At 40.7% G+C, this 20406-nt stretch overlaps 1 long non-coding RNA gene across 3 annotated transcripts; it reads left to right on the top strand.

Annotated features, from left to right (window-relative positions):
- The first annotated feature begins 157 nt into the window (after positions 1 to 157).
- LOC110799685 (uncharacterized) lies at positions 158 to 4719 on the top strand. Of its 3 annotated transcripts, none has more exons than XR_008930889.1 (3): positions 158 to 452; positions 1068 to 2223; positions 4518 to 4719. It is a non-coding gene; the product is annotated as an uncharacterized lncRNA (long non-coding RNA). The 3 variants fall into 3 exon arrangements; XR_008930888.1 differs by having other exon boundaries at positions 1020 to 2223; XR_008930890.1 differs by having other exon boundaries at positions 975 to 2223.
- Positions 4720 to 20406: the final 15687 nt, after the last annotated feature.

The following is a 20406-nucleotide window of genomic DNA, read 5'->3' as shown; positions in this document are numbered from 1 at the left end:
ACATTTTCACAAGTGCGGACACATTTTAGAAAATTGGCAGCACTTGAGTTCAAGTGCGGGCTCATTTCACAAACTAGCCGCACAAAACAAAATAAAGGGATATAATGACATGCTCCTTTCTCAGTCTCTCTCTTCACCTCAAACCCCCCCCCCCCCCCCCCCTCTCTTCCCTCTGGTGTTTTTTGTCGGTAACCCGCCACCACCATGGAGTCAAAATTTCTCCAAGGGTGTTCTTCTCTGACGTCAAAACCCTCTCTAACCCTAAATAAAATACCCAGAGACCTCACCCTAATTTATCCCCCATTTATTCAATTTTCCCCAAATTAATTTCAATTCCTGGGTTAATTAAGAATGCAGAACCAAAGAATGAAGCAACAGTAGCAATCTTTGATGCCGCAAGCTCTAATCAACGGCAGTCTCTTTACCACCCTGGTCTTCTTGCTGCTGCGCCGGTTAATTTTTTGATCTATTTTAGTTCTCATATCGCCCAATTTTAAAGTTCCAGTCCCTTTAGTTTCTCTCATTCTGTACATATATAATTTAGGGTTGTTTTGGAAATTTTTGATTTTGGGTTTGATTTCTATGATTTTATACTATATTTAAAATTCTTTTTTGACGTAATACTTGAAGCATCAAAACTGTAGATTTTGTATTAAGTGGTTCATATTTATTTTCTAAATTTCGCCTGTCTGGCTTATTTAAGCTTGTATGTGATTAAGGGAGTCTTTTTTTGTTTCAATTTTTGACATTTAGCTCTGATTTTTTTTGTTAATCTTCAATGTTTCTATATTCTATTTTGTTGATCATGAGTAATTTATTTGATTATTTGATCTGCTTCGATTGAATTTTAATTTTCAAGTTAATTGGGAGTTTGTTAGTTTTTGTCTTTACTGAATTATTTTCTGTTGAAAAATATGATCTTTCTTTTTCAACTTAGGCTAGTGTTATTTCTCTATATGTTGTTTCATGTGCAGTTTGTTTAGAATTGCAGAAACTTCACTGATTGTTCATTCACGCAGCTGAGAGATTATCTCCTGGTCTCTGAAATCCAACAACATTCCTTGCAGGCCACTGTTAGTGTACAACTGTGCATAACTCTTTGAAAGGCCTTATATTTATTGCTGGGTGAGTCACCAGGAATCTTCTCATCCTTGGAAGTATGCTTTTGCGTAAGTTTATGTAAGATTAATATTTCTATCTTCCTTTATTATTGAACATGTTGATTGCCTCCTCCAATTATAGAAAGAGGAATTAACCAGCTTGCATCATTGTCAAGTTAACCTTCTGTTGTGCCATATCCATTTACAGGTGGACATTCTTGTATCTTGGTTGTTAATTCCTCTTTCTATAATTGTGAATTTGTGATAAATGTTTTTAAAATGCTTAGAAGAATTCTCAAATTTGGGCATTACTTAGAAACAAAAATTTGTAATCTTGGTTGTTCAAAGTAAAATATGGTACTGATCTAATATGTTTTTTCAGCAATGCAACTTGATTGTTTAATATGATTATGTAGTTTATATATGTATCTGAGTACTTTAAGTTTATGTATACTATATGTAACCATGTTTAATCCAGATACTTTACTTTTTGATATCTCTTAATCAAATAATGACTGCTTATAATTATCGAATCCTATAATGTAGTCAAAGTCTCAAGTTAAATGTCCTTTGGAAAGTTCCGGTCTTGCAGATGGCCCAACTACTGAATTGTAATATTACTAGTAGCTTAATCAAGAGTTATTCATAATAGTTGTTTATACCTGTTGTCCACTGATAGTTGCAGCTGAGATTTATTTAAATATCAACTTTGCTACTCGAATAAGAAGTACCAGTATCGAATAGGAAACGTCTACTGTTTAGACTATGTAGTTCCTTGCAGATTTTGAAGACTATAGTCTTTAGTATTAACCTTTTAATCCTCCCCTGCCCCCCTTTCTTCTTCTATGTACATGTAATGACCATGTAAGTGAACGTCTTGCCTTCTATGGTGTCAGTACAAACCTAGTTAGTTATATATGGTGTCCATGCTCCATAGATTATTGCTTGGTTGTACTTTGTATAGATTATTGCTTGATATTCACTAGTAGAAAAAAATATTTGTGGCAATACTTAATATAATGATTCTCTTGCATATATGATATTGGAACCAATGTTGAGAACGCTCAAGTAGGCGACCCATCTGGCAAAGGCATCAAAGACTCGGCGTTCAAATTCAGCACTGGTGAGTTGTGTTTTCACCGATGATGTTTCTTCAAGTGTTATCTTATCCAAATATTTTGGCAATAGTTAGTCATTGTGTTGGGTTTGGGGGGGGGGGGGGGGGGGAGGTTAAAAAAAATGAAAGAATACGCTGAAAGATGTTTCTGTTTGTTTTGACAGTCTTGGCTATATTCATTGTGGCTTGTGAACGAAATTTCAACTAGGATTTGAACTAAAAATTCAGAATTTGGTTGAAAACCGTGTTAACCCAACTTATAGATGTAACACGCGACACCTTAACAGTTAACCCACCCCCTAGGGTATGGCCTATAATGATCAACGAGCCTGATATATATATGTGCCTAACTTAACTAAAGTAGGTACAAATGAGTTTTAGAAACATTAAATAAATCTAATAAACATGTAAAGGGTTTAAAATAACCATTTAGGTTCATTAGTTGAAAGTTTGGACCGAAATAAGTCATTTGAGTCAAAATGTAACCTATACTTATCAAACAAGTTTCATATATGCATAACTTGACTAAAGTAGGTGAGAATGAGTATTTGAAACATATATCTAAGTATATTAAAGATCTAAAGGGTTTTAAATACTTTTATAGGTTCATTGGTTGAAAGTTAGAACCGAAATAAGCTATTTTAGTCAAAATGTGGCCTATAATGATCAAACGAGTCTTAAATGTGCATAATTTGACCAAAGTATGTGAGAATGAGTATCTGAAACATAAAATTAAGTATGTTAAACATAGAAAGACTTTAAAATACTCATTGAAGTTCATTAGTTGAAAGTTGGGATCGAAATTAGCCATTTTAGTCAAAACGTGATCGATAATGAACTAACGAAGCTTTAATGTGCATAACTTCACCAAAATGGTGAGATTGAGTCTTTGAAACATAAAAACAAGTGTATTAAACATGGAAAAACTTTAAAATACTCATTTAATTTCATTAGTTGAAAGTTGGGACCGAAATTAGCCATTTTAGTCAAAATGTGACCGATAATGAACTAACGATGCTTAAATGTGCATAACTTCACCAAATGGGTGAGAATGAGTATTTGAAACATAAAACTAAGTGTATTAAACATGGAATGACTTTAAAATACTCATTTAAGTTCATTAGATGAAAGTTGGGACCGAAAATTAGCCATTTTAGTCAAAACCTACCCGATAATGAACTAACGAAGCTTAAATGTGCATAACTTCACCAAAATGGTGAGAATGAGTCTTTAAAACATAAAACTAAGTGTATAAAACATGGAAAGACTTTAAAATACTCACTTAAGTTCATTAGTTGAAAGTTAGGACCGAAATTAGCCATTTTAGTCAAAACGTGACCGATAATGAACTAACGATGCTTAAATGTGCATAACTTCACCAAATGGGTGAGAATGAGTAGGTAAAACATGAAAATAAGTGTATTAAACATGGAAAGACTTTAAAATACTCATTTAAGTTCATTAGATGAAAGTTGGTTCCGAAATTAGCCATTTTAGTCAAAATGTGGCCGATAATGATTAAATGGGTCTTAAATGTGCATAACTTCACCAAAATAGGTGATAATTAGTATTTGAAATATAAAACTAAGTGTATCAAACATGTAAAGACTTTAAAATACTTATTTAATTTCATTAGTTGAAAGTTGGGACCGAAATCAGCCATTTTAGTCAAAATGTGACCGATAATGAACTAACGAGGCTTAAATGTGCATAAATGCACCAAAATGGTGAGAATGAGTCTTTGAAACATAAAACTAAGTGTATTAAACATGGAAAGACTTTAAAAGACTCATTTAAGTTCATTAGATGAAAGTTGGGATCGAAAATTAGCCATTTTAGTCAAAACCTGACCGATAATGAACTAACGAAGCTTAAATGTGCATAACTTCACCAAAATTGTGAGAATGAGTCTTTGAAACATAAAACTAAGTGTATTAAACATGGAAAGACTTTAAAAGACTCATTTAAGTTCATTAGTTGAAAGTTGGGACAGAAATTAGCCATTTTAGTCAAAATGTGGCCGATAATGAACTAACGAGGCTTAAATGTGCATAACTTCACTAAAATGGGTGAGAATGAGCCTTTGAAACATAAAAATAAGTTTATTAAACATGGAAGGACTTTAAGATATTTATTTAAGTTCATTAGATGAAAGTTGGGACCGAAATTAACCAATTTTATTATTATATGGTTCATTATTTCTTTATTATGAACAAATTAAGTCTTAATTTATTGTACGATTCAATATTTATAATATAACTAAAGTGTATATATATTTTTTGATGGTTGATCTTTTTAAGGTATTCAATCATCCGAGGGAGCGGCTTTTCACCTTTGAGGAGATAGATGAAGTTCGAGAAATGTTGGCAAATTTCATTACCAGTGATTGTCTATGATATTTTCTTGTACTGAATCTTAAATGATGGATGCTAGCTAGTTTTTCATATGATTGTAATGTAATCGACTTTTATATTTTCAATTATATACTATTTAATTTAATTATCTATAGAATTGGATACTTTTTGTATGACGTATGGAGGTTAATCAGTGGCGTGGTCCAATTGTAATATGTAGCAGGGAAATCGGTTATGCAACAAATCTAGATCAAGTGCGGCTCATTTATAGGCCAAGTGCGGCTCATTTTTATGTTTGTGTTGCCCATTTCTATGTCAAGTGCGGGCTCATTTTCAAATTTGGCAGCACCAAATATGTCAAGTGCGGGCTTATTTTCAATATTGGCAGCGCCAAATATGTCAAGTGCGGGCTCATTTTCAAAATTGGCAGCACCAAATATATCAAGTGCGGGCTCATATTCTAAAATTGGCAGCACAAAAAATGTCAAGTGCGGGCTCATTTTCCAAATTGGCAGCACTTGAGATATTAAGTGCTGCCACTATTTTGGCAGCACTTGAGAAATATCAAGTGCGGGCAGGCCATGTGCTGCACATGTAAAAGCCCGCACTAAACCCCTTAAAATGAGCGCGCCAGGGTACTGTCTTAAGTGCCGATTCTTGTATAAATAGGGAGCTTTTTGGATCATTCTTTGCATCAATCCTTCCCTGCTCTGCCTTGTATACTGGTTCCTCACGAAAAGAAAGAAAATGGCCATGTCTTTTGAAAATGCCTTGAACTCTTGGCTTGGTTCGTTAGGCAAGATGGAGAAAAGGGAGCTCGATGGAATGCATCTTGGGGTGCTCGCCTCCTTCCGGTTTGTAAAGCTTGATGTGCACTTCATTCTTGCTGCTTTGGAGGCTTGGGATCCGAATCATCATGCCTTCCGCTTTGGAAATAATAAGGTATGTCCCCTCCCTGAAGAGTTTAGTGCCATATTAGGGTGGCCCATTATGCCGGAACCATGCATACCTAGTGTTGAAGAACACTTTTTCTTGGGTTTTAAAAGATATTTGGGCTTGAACCCCCCACTTGTGAGTGTTGTTGTATATGGCAGAGGGGTGGATTTGTCCCTCCTTGTTACCTATTTTGCTGGGCTTGATGTCCCCAAGGCTTTCCGCTTGAGGGCCTTGAGTTTTTGTATCTTTGCTCGCTTCCTCTTTTCGAAACAGGGGTTTGGCAATGGTGATGCCTCCCTAATAGAGATTATAGAGCAGTTTGCTAGTGGCCGGGACCCAATGCCGCTCGTGATTGGCGAAACATTGATGGTCCTTGATATGTTGAAGTGGGGCCCCTCTTCTTTGCCGTCGGGAAGCCCGGTATTACTCCAAGTAAGGATCTGGAGCTTTCTTGTATGTTGAATTTGTACTTGTATTTTGAATGTTGAAATGCTTTTCTTGTATATTCCCCAAGGTCTGGCTTATGGAGAGGCTCATGCTGGTGGCACCACCGGAGAACATGGAAAGTTATAATAGAAAGGGATTCACTGTGCGGCGCATGGTGTATGGCCGGCTTTCATTGCATGAGTAGCGATGCACACTCTCTGGAATTGAGTCTTGCATAAGGTGGGTAGTTCCTTGGTGGGGAATTGCTGCTATGAGACATGCCCCAGGTTCTACTGCTTTGAGGGTGCCAATCCTCACAATGCTGGTCTTCTACTCGCCTGCTAGAGTGATGAGACAGTATGACTTGAAACAAGAAATCCCGAACTGTGCTGAAGAGAATCCAAAACCTGTTGCTCTGAATGCAAATCGACTTGAAGTTTGGAGGCGGTATTGGGTCGCCAAACCATTCTTGAGTGTTCAATACCCACCTGAGCCAGTCACTCTGTCTGCGGGTTATGTTGTATGAATGAACGGCCCAAGCCAGAGGGACATTTCTTTCTCCGGACCAGCTAGAGTCCGAGGTTCTAGAGCTAGACGCCCTGCATCAACTGATTATGAAGAAGGTGACGGGAGTGTGGCCCGTCCGGTGCTTGACCGATTGGAGTCCACAGGAGGTTCGCCATCCTCCCGTCTTGGAAGACTAGCAAGTTCCTTCTCCCGCCGCCTGGGCAAGGGGAAGATTGATGATTGATTGCGGGAAGAGCCAAGGGATAGTACTCAAGGTGCCAAGACTCAAGAGCATAGTCGCCCGACCCTAGATCTTTGTAGGCTAATGTGTTTGAAGTTGTATTGGAAGGAATTGTGTTTAAGAATGTGTTTATAAAATGTGTTTAGGAAGTGTGTTTAGTGGAAGTGAAAAGGCTTTGAACTTTGCTTCACTTGATTCCAACCTTGTATTTGAATTAGCGTTGAAGGCCTTAGAGCCAAATAATGAGTTATTGTGTTAAATTTTGCTTGAACATGCTTTGCTTTGAATTGGCACATTTGGAATAAAGACAACAACAACAATTGAATTTTGAATTTGATTTTTAGGATGCCCTTAATTGAGGAAATTTTGAATTTTTTTTGTATTAAAGTGGCCGGGCCTCGGAATGAGGTTGCCTACGTGTCCCGTTAAGGAATCAAGCCGGACGTAGTTCTAACCCTTACAGGACTTTTGAATTGGATAATTGAATTTGAACATTGAACTTAGACATAGAACTTCTTGAGTTGATCGAGGTTTGTCAGAGATCGGAATTCTGTTCGGTCGACATCTGTTAATTCGACTGCTCCCCCGGAGAGGATTTTCTTGACAATGTATGGTCCTGCCCAGTTGGGTTTGAATTTTCCCATTGGGTCCATGACGCTTTTGCGAAGGGTTTTCATGACAAGCTCGCCTTCCTTGATGTTTCGGGTTCTGACCCTCTTGTTGAAATGTCTGGCCACTCGGCGCTGATAGACTTGTACGTGGTGAGCGGCTTGAAGCCGATGCTCATCAAGCATTATTAGTTCATCATACCTTGCTTGTACTCAGGCAGCTTCTGGGATTTTTCTTTCGAGGACTATCCTTAGAGAAGGTATCTCTAGCTCGATAGGTTGTACTGCCTCCATTCCATAGACCAATGAGAACGGGGTTGCACCAGTTGAAGTGCGAATTGAAGTTCGATACCCCCACAATGCGAAGTGCAGCTTCTGGGACCAGTCTTTGTAATTAGTTGTCATTTTCATGATGATGGTCTTAACATTATTGTTGGCTGCTTCGACTGCCCCATTAGTTTGCGGGCGATAAGGCGAAGAACGATGATATTGAATTTCGTACTCGGTGAATAGATCTTCACACTCTCCTTGAAAGTGGGTTCCCTGGTCACTGATGAACTCGTGAGGAACTCCGTATCTGCATATGATGTTTTCTTGTATAAACTGGGCCAGTTGCTTAGAACCCAACACTTTGAATGATCTGGCTTCGACCCACTTAGTGAAATAGTCGATGGCAACCAGATGAACTCATGACCCCCGGTGCCTGTTGGAGTGACTTTGCCGATAACGTCGATACCCCAAGCTGAGAATGGCCATGGTGATGACTGAGAATATAGCAAGGACGGGGGAATGTGCTTTAGATTCGCACATTTTTGGCAAGTAGGACATTTCTTGACATAGAAGTAGCAATCTCGTTCTAGGGTAGTCCAGTAGTATCGAGCCCTGATGACTTTGAGGGCCAACATCTTCCCATTCATGTGGGTATGACAGACTCCAGCATGTACGGTGTCCATGAATCTTTGAGCTTCGTGTTTGTCAACACATCGGAGATTAAGGTCGTTAGGGGTCCTCTTGTATAGAACGCCGCCTTCTATGACGAAATTGGCTGATTGTAGTCGTAAAGCCTTCTAGCTCTTGTTTGAAAAGTGTGGGGGATATTCGGAGTGTTGTAGATACCTTTGAATGTCTGTAAACCAAGGTTCGTCTCTGTCAGGCTCGATGTCCTCAATAGCTTGGACATATGCTGCTTCTTGACGCGTTTCAATTGTAAGTGGCATTTCAGCCTTGCCGTTTGGAATGTTGATCATTGAGGCCAGCTTTGCCAGTGCATCGCCGAATTGATTCTCCTCTCTCGGGAGGTATGTATAGAGAAGCTCTTCTACCTGCTCAGATAGCTTCTCGAGATAGGATTGGTATGGGGCCAAGCTCTCGCTCCTTACTTTCCATTTGCCGGAATTTGATTGATGATTAGGGAGGAATCCCCGTAGACTCGAAGTTTCTGGACACCTAATGCTAATGCATGCTTCATATTCTGCCGCATTGTTTGTGACGTTGAATTGCAGTTTTGCTGATATCGAAATGTGGGTGGCGTCCGGGGCTACTAGAATTACTCCAACTCCACATTCGTTCTGATATGAAGCACCGTTAAAATGCATCGATCAACTGTCATCACTAGTCATTAAGATTTGCTCGTCGGGTAAGTCATAATCCTCCTCTTCTGCCTCGACAGGGCAGTCGACTAGGAAGTCCGAGACTGCTGAACCCTTGATAGACTTTTGCGGGGTGTATTTTAGATCAAATTCTGCTAGCATGACCAACCATCTGGATAATCGTCCGTTGAGAGCTGGTTTTTCGAACAAGTACTTGATAGGTACTGCTTTGCTAATTACATGCACTGTATCGGAGAGCATGTAGTGCCGTAGTTTCTTTGTGGCCCAAACCAAGGCGATGCTGAGTTTCTCGAGCTGAGTGTATCTCGTCTCGTACTCGATTAACTTTTTGCTGATGTAGTATACGGTGTTTTCTTTGCCTTCAATTTCCTGGGCGAGCATGGCCCCGACTGCTGATTCTGTTGTCGTAAGCTAAAGCCTGAGGGGAGTCCTTGGCATGGCTGGCTTTAGCACTGGCGGATTGCAAAGGTAGTCTTTGATAGTATTGAATGCTTGCTGGCAGTTCTCGTCCCAGACTTTGGGTTCGCTTTTGCGGAGCTTTCGAAATACCGGTTCGCAACTCATAGTGAGCTTTGAAATGAACCTACTGATATATTGCAGCTTGCCGAGAAACCCCTGAATCTCCTTTTCATTTGTTGGTGGCTTCATCTCCTGAATGGCCTTGATTTTCGAAGGATCAGCCTCAATGCCACGAGAGCTGATGACATATCCGAGTAACTTGCCTAACGTTACCCCGAATGCACATTTTTGAGGATTGAGCCTCATGTTGTATTGCCTGAGCTTGTCGAAGAACTTTCGGAGTACTGAGGTATGCTCATGTCTCTCTTTGGACTTGACGATCATGTCGTCGACATATACTTCAATTTCCCTATGAATCATATCGCTCATGATAGCTGTGGCTGTTCTTTGATAAGTTGCCCCTGCGTTCTTCAGTCCGAACGGCATAACTGTATAGAAATATGTACCCCACTGAGTGATGAAGGTTGTTTTTGTCCATGTCCTCCTCTTCCATGGGTATCTGATTGTAGCCTGCATACCCGTCCATAAAAGAGAGTAAGGCATGATTTGCGGTGTTGTCGACCAAAATGTCAATGTGAGGCAATGGATAACCGTCTTTAGGGCTGGCCCTGTTAAGATCTCTGTAGTCCACACACATTTTTACTTTTTCGTCGTTCTTTGGAACTGGGACGACATTTGCAATCCATTATGGATATTTGGTTTCTCGAATAAACCCGACCTCTAGCTACTTAGAGACTTCTTCTTGAATTTTGAGGGAAACGTCCGGTTTCATGCGACGAAGTTTCTGCTTGATGGGTTTTGAACCTGGGATGAGGGGAATTGTATGCTGACCGATGCTTAGATCAACCCCTGGCATATCATTATAGGACCATGCGAAGACGTCTATGTACTCTGAAAGTAGCTTGATAAGATCATCTCGCTCTGCTTGAGATAGAGTTAAGCCAATCTGAACTAGTTTTGAATCACTGATGTTAGAAAGATTAACTTTTTCTGTTTCCTCAATTATGGGCGTCCTGTTTTCATGATTTTCAATAGCTTTTAGTATTTCAAGGTCAGTTTCTTGTGAAGCAAAGTTGTTTGGATTAAAAGTGTGTTTTGAATTTGGACTTGAAGAGTAAGAGGAAATTGAAGTGTTATTGAAATCAGCAATCATTACATCGAAATTTTTGACTTGAAGCTCGGCCTTTAGAGGCTCTTGATTGATGCAAGACTCTAGCCCTAAACTCTTAGACTCGTTACTAGACTCGAAAATTTAAAGAAAGACTCTGGACTTGAACAAAATAACAATCGTAAAGATAGTTCTCGGGGTATTCCTAAACGTCCACGCCATCGTCATCATCAACGTAGACGGGGCTATATGCATAGATATGCAAGACTTGATCCTAGACTTGATCCCACGTGCTCTAGGGGAATGCAGCGAAGCATCCTTTGCATGAGGTATTGAGCCCTAAGAGGAACATTCTCACCATTTTTCCCTCTGGCAGCTCAGGCTTGATTGTACGAGCAGAGATTGCCCACCTCTGGTAGTATTCTTGAATGCACTCATCCTTTTCCCGGTGTAAAGCCGGTTTTTTCTTGATGGAAGTGTCACGGAAGCTCGAGCCTTTGAGGGTGAGGCAGGCAGGTCCGTCCAATATCTCCTCGAACCAAGGCTCTCCAAATAGTAGATCGAAGTTGGCAGGCACATCGATGACTAGAAATTCAGCACTGTTGTAGTAGGTGTCAAAGGAAAAGATCAAATCCAAGACTCCTAGGACTTTGTATGTGACACCTTGGAGTTTGACGGTCTGCTGGGCAGTTAGCATGAGATCGTAATCGAAAAGCCCAAAGCCTTCAGGGTGGCGAGGGAACAGATGTTTTCTTGAATGTCGGTGGTTACCCTAGGTTCGGGGATCACCCAGTTTTGAGCACTTGGAAGGAGATTGCAGGAGCATGGAACCATTAGCTCGTAACCTGCCTTGTATATTGTAGAGATTAGGTTGCATGGAAAATCCTCTCCTTCGTCTTCACAATCAGAGGAGATGGCTTGCACCGAGGGAGTTTGTTTGGCTCCCGGAGGTAGGGGTAGGGTCTTGTTGTCGACCATGTTCTGGATCAAATGCTTAAGCTTGTAGCAGTCTTCGATGTCATGACCCTTCTCTTGATGGTATTTCCAATGTGCTGCAGGATCCCAGCTCTTGGATCTCTTGTCGACTGGAGGATCGGGTGTAGGACCGATTGGGGTGATGACTTGCTTTTCGACCAGTCGGTCAAATGCCTCGCTGTAAGACATTCCGAGGTTAGTAAAGACCCTTTGTGATCTGCCTTGAAAGTTGCGCTGATTGGTGATATTCTTGAAATTGTTCGGCTTTAGAACTTGAGGAGCCTCTAGGGCGTTGACCTCGTGGACCTTGTGTGTTGCTTCAGTTTTCTTACCCTTCCACTTTTCAGCTTGTGGAGTTGGTGCTAATGGTGCTTTCATCAGGTCGTCCTCTATATCGACCCCGATGTCATATGTTCTCTTGAAGCTTTCCAAGCCTAGGTACTTCATCTAAGTATTGTATTTTGGAAGAAGTCCAGCAATAAAGATCTTGATCAACTCTCTCTCGGAGGGTCGAGTCACCATTTGGGACGCGATTTCTCTCCACCGGTTGAGGTAATTAGTGAAACCCTCTTGAGGCCCTTGCTTGAGAACCTCTAGCTCCCTTAGAGTAGTTTGAAGTTGAATATTGGGCTGATACTGCTCCATGAATGCTCGAACGACCGCTTCCCATGTACCGGTTTGATGCTCCTTGAGTGAGTAATACCATTTCTGGCAGACAGGTTCCAAAGACATAGGGAATACCTCGGGGTATAGCTCGAGTTCGACCCCCTTAATGGCCATTGTTGCTCTAAAGTTCTTGAAATGATACTTAGGATTGTCGGTTGACTTGAATTTCGGAATGCCATTGGCGGATAATTTGTCTAGCAGATTTGCCTTCCTGTAGGGGTATTTTTTTGTAAAAGATATTGCTCTTTCCCTACAAGGGGCGGTTTTTAGAAACCATCGTAGTTTTGTATCTTGAAGGAGTCGCCACCAAACATTGTTTAGGGTCTTGTTTGGAAAGACCGTAAATGACTCTATTAGGATAAGACTTGAATCTTCGAAACGGATGGGTGAGATCCGGGCACGGGAATGAGATGCTTATTCCGCGAGCTTTAGAAATTATATATTCAAGTACGTGGCACAATATTTTCGAAAATACCCTATTTTAGACTATGTGGGTTTGAATTTAGAGCAAATAGAATCTCTATTTTGTATGGTGGTCACTTTGCTTTAAAGCTAATTTAAGGGAACCTAAGACCGGTTTGTCCAAGAAATTATCTTTGTTAAGCATGATGTAACCTTGTATTTTGTTGTATTTAGCATGTGCGGTGATGAAAGCAATAAGACAAATAAAGCAACATCACAATAGTAAATAAGTGCGGAATTAGTAAATACAAGACCCCCTGGAGATGGACTATGGAGTAGGTCCACATTGCCTAGAAGGACTAGGCAAGTAAAGATGCGGAATTGAAAGTGCGGAATTGAAATGCGGAATTGAAATACGATATTGAAATTTCGGAATTGAAAGCGCGATATTGAAATTGCGGAAGTGAAAGGTGCATAATTGAAATTGCGATATTGAAATTTGTACTTGGGCACATGAGATCCGAACGCCAAACGGCTCCTTAAAAATAAGTGCACTCGTCACGAATTCAAAGCCAAAAATCTCAACTTGGGAGAAGTTGCTCATCCCAAAGTATCCTAGATTTTGCATGTAGAACTTGAACTTGAAAGTTTGAATCTTGAAATATTGAACTTGAAATATTAAACTTGTACTTGAAACATTGAAGCTTAAGAGACTTGAATCTCAAAGATCGGGCCTTTTAATGTTGAAAAGGTTAGATCTTTGATCTGCTCTTACTTTGAAAGGATCCTAGTTTAGGGAAGTAGTCACGAGCAACCCTAAACATTATTGGATCTTGAAATTTGAAAACTTGGACTTGTATATTGAAAAATGGAGTCTTGAATCTCAAAAGAATAAACCTTTAAAAGTTAGAAAGGTATCATATTTGATTACTCCATACTTGAAAGTGATTCTAGTTCAAAGAAGTGATTACAAACAACTTTGAACATCCTTGAATCTTGAAAGTATGCATTTTTGTATTTTGAAAAGTTTGGATTTTGAAAAGATGTATGATTGTTGCAAGTGACATTTCTAGTAGTAAAAATGCCAACTTGCTAATCATTTTTGAAATAGGAAAATCAAAGAAACATGATTGAATATGGTGGGATTCGGAATTACCTATTTAGGTTTAGGCAAGAATTCCTTTTAGAGCTCCCAATTGCTTAGAACTTGAAGATTGTATGTGTTTTTGAAAGATTTTTTGATTTGGATTTGAGGCGTAATTTTTGTATTACGACGTTGTATATTGAATCTTCCTCCCTTAATGCTTGGAATTAGGGGGTATTTATAGGAAAAATGGCTGCTAAACGCCAGCCATTGCCAGCGCAGCACTAGGAAAATTAGTTTTTGAAAGTTGTATTTTGTACGGAGTTCCGGAAGGGGAACAACCTCGGGGATTGGATTTTGGATCTTGTATCTTGGATATATTCTTAGCAATTGGGCTTTCCGCACGGAGTTGCTCCAACCGCCTAGTAAGGATAATGGTATCCTCATCATCCCAGAGGGGTGACACGATTTAGGTGTCCACACTTCCCCTTGAGGTTGTCCTCCATTGAAGTGTCAAAGTAGTTCTCTTCATTGGTGACCTTATTGACCAGGCTCTCGATCTTTTTGGTTAGGTCATCGGTGGGTGCGGCCTGTTCCACAATACCCAGTCAGTTGCTTATGTTTTCCACATTGGTGCTGAGGCTGGCGACAGCGGCTATGAGCTTGGTGAGTTGATCGGGGGCAGACATTTGGACTGATTCTTGAAAGGGACTTGAAGTTTGATTTGTAGAAGGTGAGCTGACTGCTTGCTCGATACCAGCTATGAGTGAGGCTAGGGCTGATGGAGTTCTCTTCAACCTTTCTCCTCTTCGGCGAACCCACATGACTCCTATTGAGGACACATGACATGATTTAGAACTTGAACTTCCGGACACATGATATGATATGCATGCAATGAATGCGACCTAGACTTGACTCTAAGTGCCACTCCGAAGATTCGGGATTTTGGATTTTATATTTTGTATTCGGGATTTACAACCTGTTGAAAATATTTGAAAGGGGCTTCATTCTTTTGTGGAGGCTTTCTCCTTGTACTAGAACTTGGAATATCGAAAAGGGGATTTCGATCTATTGGAACTTGGACTTTTTTAGGGGAATTTCAACTCGTTGGAAATTGGACTTGTATTATTTCAAGGGACTTTCAACCCATGGGAAATATTTTAGGAGATTGGATATTGTAGTATTTCAGGGGAGTTTCAGCCCGATTGAAAGGGAATTGATTTTATATTGTTTCAAGGGAATTTCAACCCGTCAATATTTTAGGGAATTTCAACCCATTGGATCTTAGAATATTTTAGGGGAATTTCAACCCGTAGTAGAATTCGAAGTATTTTAGGGGAGTTTCAACCCATTGGATCTTGGAATATTTTAGGGGGATTTCAACCCATCGAATAGAATTTTGAACTTGTATTATTTCTGGGGAGTTTCAACCCATCGAATAGGAATTTTGAACTTGTATTATTTCTGGGGAGTTTCAACCCATCGAATAGGAATTTTGAACTTGTATTATTTCTGGGAAGTTTCAACCCATCGAATAGGAATTTTGAACTTGTATTATTTCTGGGGAGTTTCAACCCATGCATGATAGAATGAGGAATTTGAATTTGTCCTATTTCAAGGGATTTTCAACCCATTGGAAGTGTTTTGAGGGATCGAATTTGTATTATTTCAAAGGAGTTTCAACCCATTGAATAGGAATTTAGAATTTGAAATTGGAAGCGACGGAAAGCAAGGATTTTTTGTAGCTTGAAGATGAATTCGAAATTTGAATTTGATTCGAAGTTTGAATTTGATTCAAAGTTTGAGCATTGAGATGGGAAAGAGGCACTTTTGTATAGAACATGAGATGTTTGAATTTGAATATTCCGGCATCGCGCCATCATGGAATTTTGAATTTGAAATTGAATGAGGAAAATTCGGCATTACACCATCATGGATTTGGAATCGGAAAGTTTCGAATATGGGACTTGAGATTAGAAATTTTGAACTTGAGGTTTGGAATATGGAATGTAAGAGTCGGCATTACGACGACATGAATTTGAACATTTGAATTTGAGGTTTTGAGATTGAAATTGGTGATTTGAATTTGAGGTTTGAAGGCTTGAAAATCCGGCATGATACCGTTGGATTTGAGTTTTGAACTTGAAATTTGAAGTTTGAATTGGAAAATCCGGCATTATGACGCCGTTGGATTTGAACTTGAATTTGAAATTCGAAATTTGAATTGGAAAATCCGGCATTATGTCGCCGTTGGATTTGAATTTGGAATTTGGACTAAAAAATCCGGCATTATGACGCTGTTGGATTGAATTTGAAATTTGAAACTCGGAATTTGGACTAGAAAATCCGGCATTATGACGCCATTGGATTGAATTAGAATTTGAAATTTGAATCGAAAAATCCGGCATTATGTCGACATTGGATTTGGATTTAGAACTTGGAATTTGGACTAGAAAATCCGGCATTATGACGCCGTTAGATTGAATTTGAAATTTGGCATTTGTGCGTGTTTAAGGGTTTTGAATCAAATGGAGTGGCACTCCTAAAAGACCTTAAATCGACGATTTTAGATGCATGAGGCTTGAATGACGCTCCTAGGGGGTTGGTTTCCTAGTTGGAGGCTAATGGGTTTTGGCAAGCTAGAACTCGAGGTTAGCCATTCACGCGTGCAAAGACACCCACACAATGCACAAGTAGCACGTTGTCACACTAACACGAATATGAATGCGACATGCAAAGTTCTCAACCTAAGGTCGGTCTAAGTTTTGTATGATGCAAGTGGTCGGCTTTGGGTGTCAAAAGGTACTCGACTATGAGGCGGATCCGGCGACAACTTGCACATCCACCTAAGGGACGTGTGTCGGTAGACGACCTCCATACTTGAAATCGGGAATGTGAAGAAAATGCCAAGTTTCGGTAGGCGCGGAAATGGTCACACACTTTGGTCGGGAACCGTATGGAGAGTCACCATTTCGTTGCCCCCGGGGCTAGCCCGAATGTAGAACACATCCGTTTGGGCAAGGTAGAAATTCGTTTTGCACAAATATGGTTTTCGAAAAATGCATGAAATGCCTAGAAATTGAAAATTGAAATCGCACTTGAATATTGTATTTGAAAAGCTCGTTTTTCGACATTCGTTCTCAAGGTTTGGGAGCGTCCTTCAATATACAGAAATAGACTGACTCCCACTTGAAAACTCGAGCAACATGGGCAATAAGCTACTGTGAGCCACTGATCTGGATGCAGGCAGTGGCGTTTGGCGCAGGTGGCTGCGCCTGGCGCCAGTGCTGGCATCCAGTACTTAAGCAGATCAATGGCTTGATGCTCAAAGTCTGCTCGTATTTTCGAAGTTGAAATCAGGAACCCCCCAGCGGAGTCGCCAGAATTGTAGGCGGGTATTTTTCGTGCTTGCTTTTCCCTTCCTACGCGGCGGTGTTAGGACCTTTGTATTTTTGTACTTTGAAGGAGTCGCCACCAAACATTGTTTAGGGTCTCATTTGGAAAGACCATGAAGATGACTCTATTAGGATAAGGCTTTGAATCTTCGAAACGGATGGGTGAGATTCGGGCAAGGGAACGAGATGCTTATTCCGCGAGCTTTAGAAATAATTCAAGTGCGTGACACAATATTTTCGAAAAATACCCTAGTTTAGACTATGTGGGTGTGAGGGGGTCGAAAAAGCACGAGGCTAATGCGTGACCTCGTCCCTCGTGGGTGTGACGATTCTTTTATTCAATCAAGTGTAATTGGATTTCCTGTGAGTATACACCCAATTGACTAGTAATATAGGAGTCGCCATTCAGTTTTTAACGACAATGAGAAAAACTGAAAAAACCCGGTTATCGTGACATAAAGGGAGTGCAATTATGTTTGACCACGACGGCCGTAGGTTCCCTTGTGATCCCTGGTGTGGGGATCTCTCAACATACACCCGCAAGGTAGAGATTGAGGGTTCGGGGGACTGTAACTACCGAGAGGAGTACTTCGCTCGTCGATAACTCCAGAGGCAGGATATCCTTACTAGCTCAGCATAAATAATCGAAGGGACATGCGTTAACTATTAAACTAATCTGAATTGATTTTAGCAATATGCAACATATAATACTAATTCGATCGTGATTATCTGATTTAAATAGCATTAAGGGACCTAGCATAATAATCCGATTTCCCAAAAATATTATATTTGTTAGGCGTGATAGAACAAGCAGATTAGGTTAGTTTAACAGTTCATAAAAAGGGCGAGGAAAGCAGTTAAATCATCGAAAAGGGACACATTACGACGCACCCTTGAGAGGTGCGCCACGGTTCTCAGAAAACTAACCACTTTGACTTTGCTATTTCTCCTTTTTATTTAACGAATCTCAATTATGGGATAGGATACGTTCTGTTCGATTTATGGATCGGTTGCGAGAGAACGCGTGAACAGTTTCGCAGCGAGAGGCATAGGCTAAGGGTTGGAGTCAATACTCAGAATATAATTGTGTGTTGTTGTGTGTCTTTTCACGTCGAATTTAGGGGCCTATTTACAGGGAAGAGTTCGTGGAAAGATAGAATTGCAGAGTTCTAATCCACAAAGAATTAGGAAAAAACACGTACCCAGGTAATTTCAGCGCCCAGGCCTGGGCGCCGAAGATTTCGGCGCCCAGAGCCAGGCGTTGAAAATAGGGTCTGGGCTGTTTTCTTTAGTCAGATTCGGATTCCTGAAATCCGTAGAGTTTGAGATTAATTCGAGTCTTTTAGCGCGTATCAATTTTGTGACGGAATGCGTCTGGGCCCGTTACGAACTCTAGGCTCGTTAGGATTTCAATTAATACGTAACTCTTATTTCCGAATCATATTAGGAATAGGATTCTCGCAGTTTTCTATCTCATTTAGGATTTATGTTGGAATGCAACACCTAATTCTGACAGGTTTCTATCTTTTATGATTTGCCACTTTTGGAAGCTACCTTTTACGGCAGCTACTATTTTTAGCAGGTTTCCATAAATAGCAGGTTTCGGGTGAAATGAAAAGGGGATTTGAGATTCGTTTATTTCATAGGAGATGCGTTGTCAAGTGGAGATTTACGCTTTCATCAGCGAACCTTTCCCTTGCGGGAATGGGGAAAAAAGTAGGTGTCTACAGTTAGCCCCCACTTTGACTGAGTCTTGGAGTAAGACGATGGTCAAAGTATTAGACGGAGTGCGTCACACAAGCCGTGGTGTATTGTGACCTGTTTTGCGAGGGTCTCACGAGCCCCCGAGTGATAACATTTGACTTAAGGGTCATCACTTGTAGTGTCGACATATCCCTCACGTGTCATTGGGACTTGTCAACTGATAGCATAGAAACTTTTTCACTTTGTCATTGGAAGGATCTAAAGGTGCGTAGAAACTCCCTCATTTTGTCATTGGGAGTAGCTACAGATGTTTTCAAAATCAAAGCTATAAAGTGTAATTGGGCCTGGCCAAGCCCAATCACGAGGTAAAAAATGTTTTTTAGAGATTCTCATTTTCAGGGCTAGCTAAACGAGAAAACCCCCTTGTTTTTATAGGACGTAAAACGAAGGAAAATCCAGCACCCTTATTTTTATAGGACGTAAAACGAAGGAAAATCCAGCATCCTTGTTTTTATAGGACGTAAAACGAAGGAAAATCCAACAAAAGTTATCGCTGCAGCGACTAAGGACCTGCGCGGTTTAATGGCGCAGACCCCGTCGGCTAAAGATGGCGAGCCTGTCCGCTAAGGGTGGACACCCCGTCCGATAGAAGTGGACGAATCTGTTTTGGAAATTTGAAAATAAGGACCTACGCGGTTTGTGACGTAGACCCCGCCGGCTAAAGATGGCGAACCTTGTCCGCTAAGGGTGGACACCCCGTCCGATAGAAGTGGACGAATCTGTTTTTGAAATTTGAAAATAAGGACCTACGCGGTTTGTGGCGTAGACCCCGTCGGCTAAAGATGGCGAGCCCGTCCGCTAAGGGTGGACACCCCGTCCGATAGAAGTGGACGAATTTGTTTTGAAATTTGTTTGTGCTTTTTGAAAATAAGGACCTACGTGGTTTGTGACGTAGACCCCGCCGGCTGAAGAGGGCGAGCCTATTTTAAATTTGAAGACTTTATTTTTCGAAAGCTGAGGACCTGCGCGGCTAGTGACGCAGACCCCGCCCGCTGAAGGTGGGCGAGCCCTGTCCGCTAAGGGTGGACGCCCCGCTCGCTGGAGGTGAGCGAACCTGAATTCGTCTTTTCGATTTGGGATTCGTGTGCCGCGATCTTGCCCGTTTGAGGTGGGCAAGTCCCTATTTCATTTCTTTTCTTGTGATTTCTTTTGAGAATTTCTTTTCATTTATTCTTGCAGGAGCGAATTCTTTCGAGGGATGCTCGGATTTAGTTGCAACCTGAATGTGGGTTGACAACATGCTTAGACGGACCATTGTCTTGTGGTCATCATCCTTTATGGTTTTGAGTTAGTCCTTACGGCTCAATTTTGCCACTACCTGGGTCCTTGATTAGGGGACTATGTATAGGTATCAACGGCGACCTTTGTCTTGAGGTCGTAAACCGGTTTATTTTTTATTTTTTGAGACATCCAAACACGGGACTTCGTATAGCGTAGTCTGGGAATATTGTTTTTAACTTTGTATACTCTATATTTTCTTTCGAGCCCCCAAGAATTCGTGCTTGACGGTCATTTCTTGTTGAAGAGGTTCCTTGGGGATACGCATTTCGTAATGTCCTTGATCGTGTTTTGGATTGCGCTCGTAAGTGCGAGC

This window comes from Spinacia oleracea, chromosome 3 (genome assembly GCF_020520425.1).
Source record: "Spinacia oleracea cultivar Varoflay chromosome 3, BTI_SOV_V1, whole genome shotgun sequence".
Lineage (NCBI taxonomy): Eukaryota > Viridiplantae > Streptophyta > Magnoliopsida > Caryophyllales > Amaranthaceae > Spinacia > Spinacia oleracea.
Note: the sequence above shows the minus strand (reverse complement) of the source record. Positions and strands in the feature narration are given on the sequence as shown.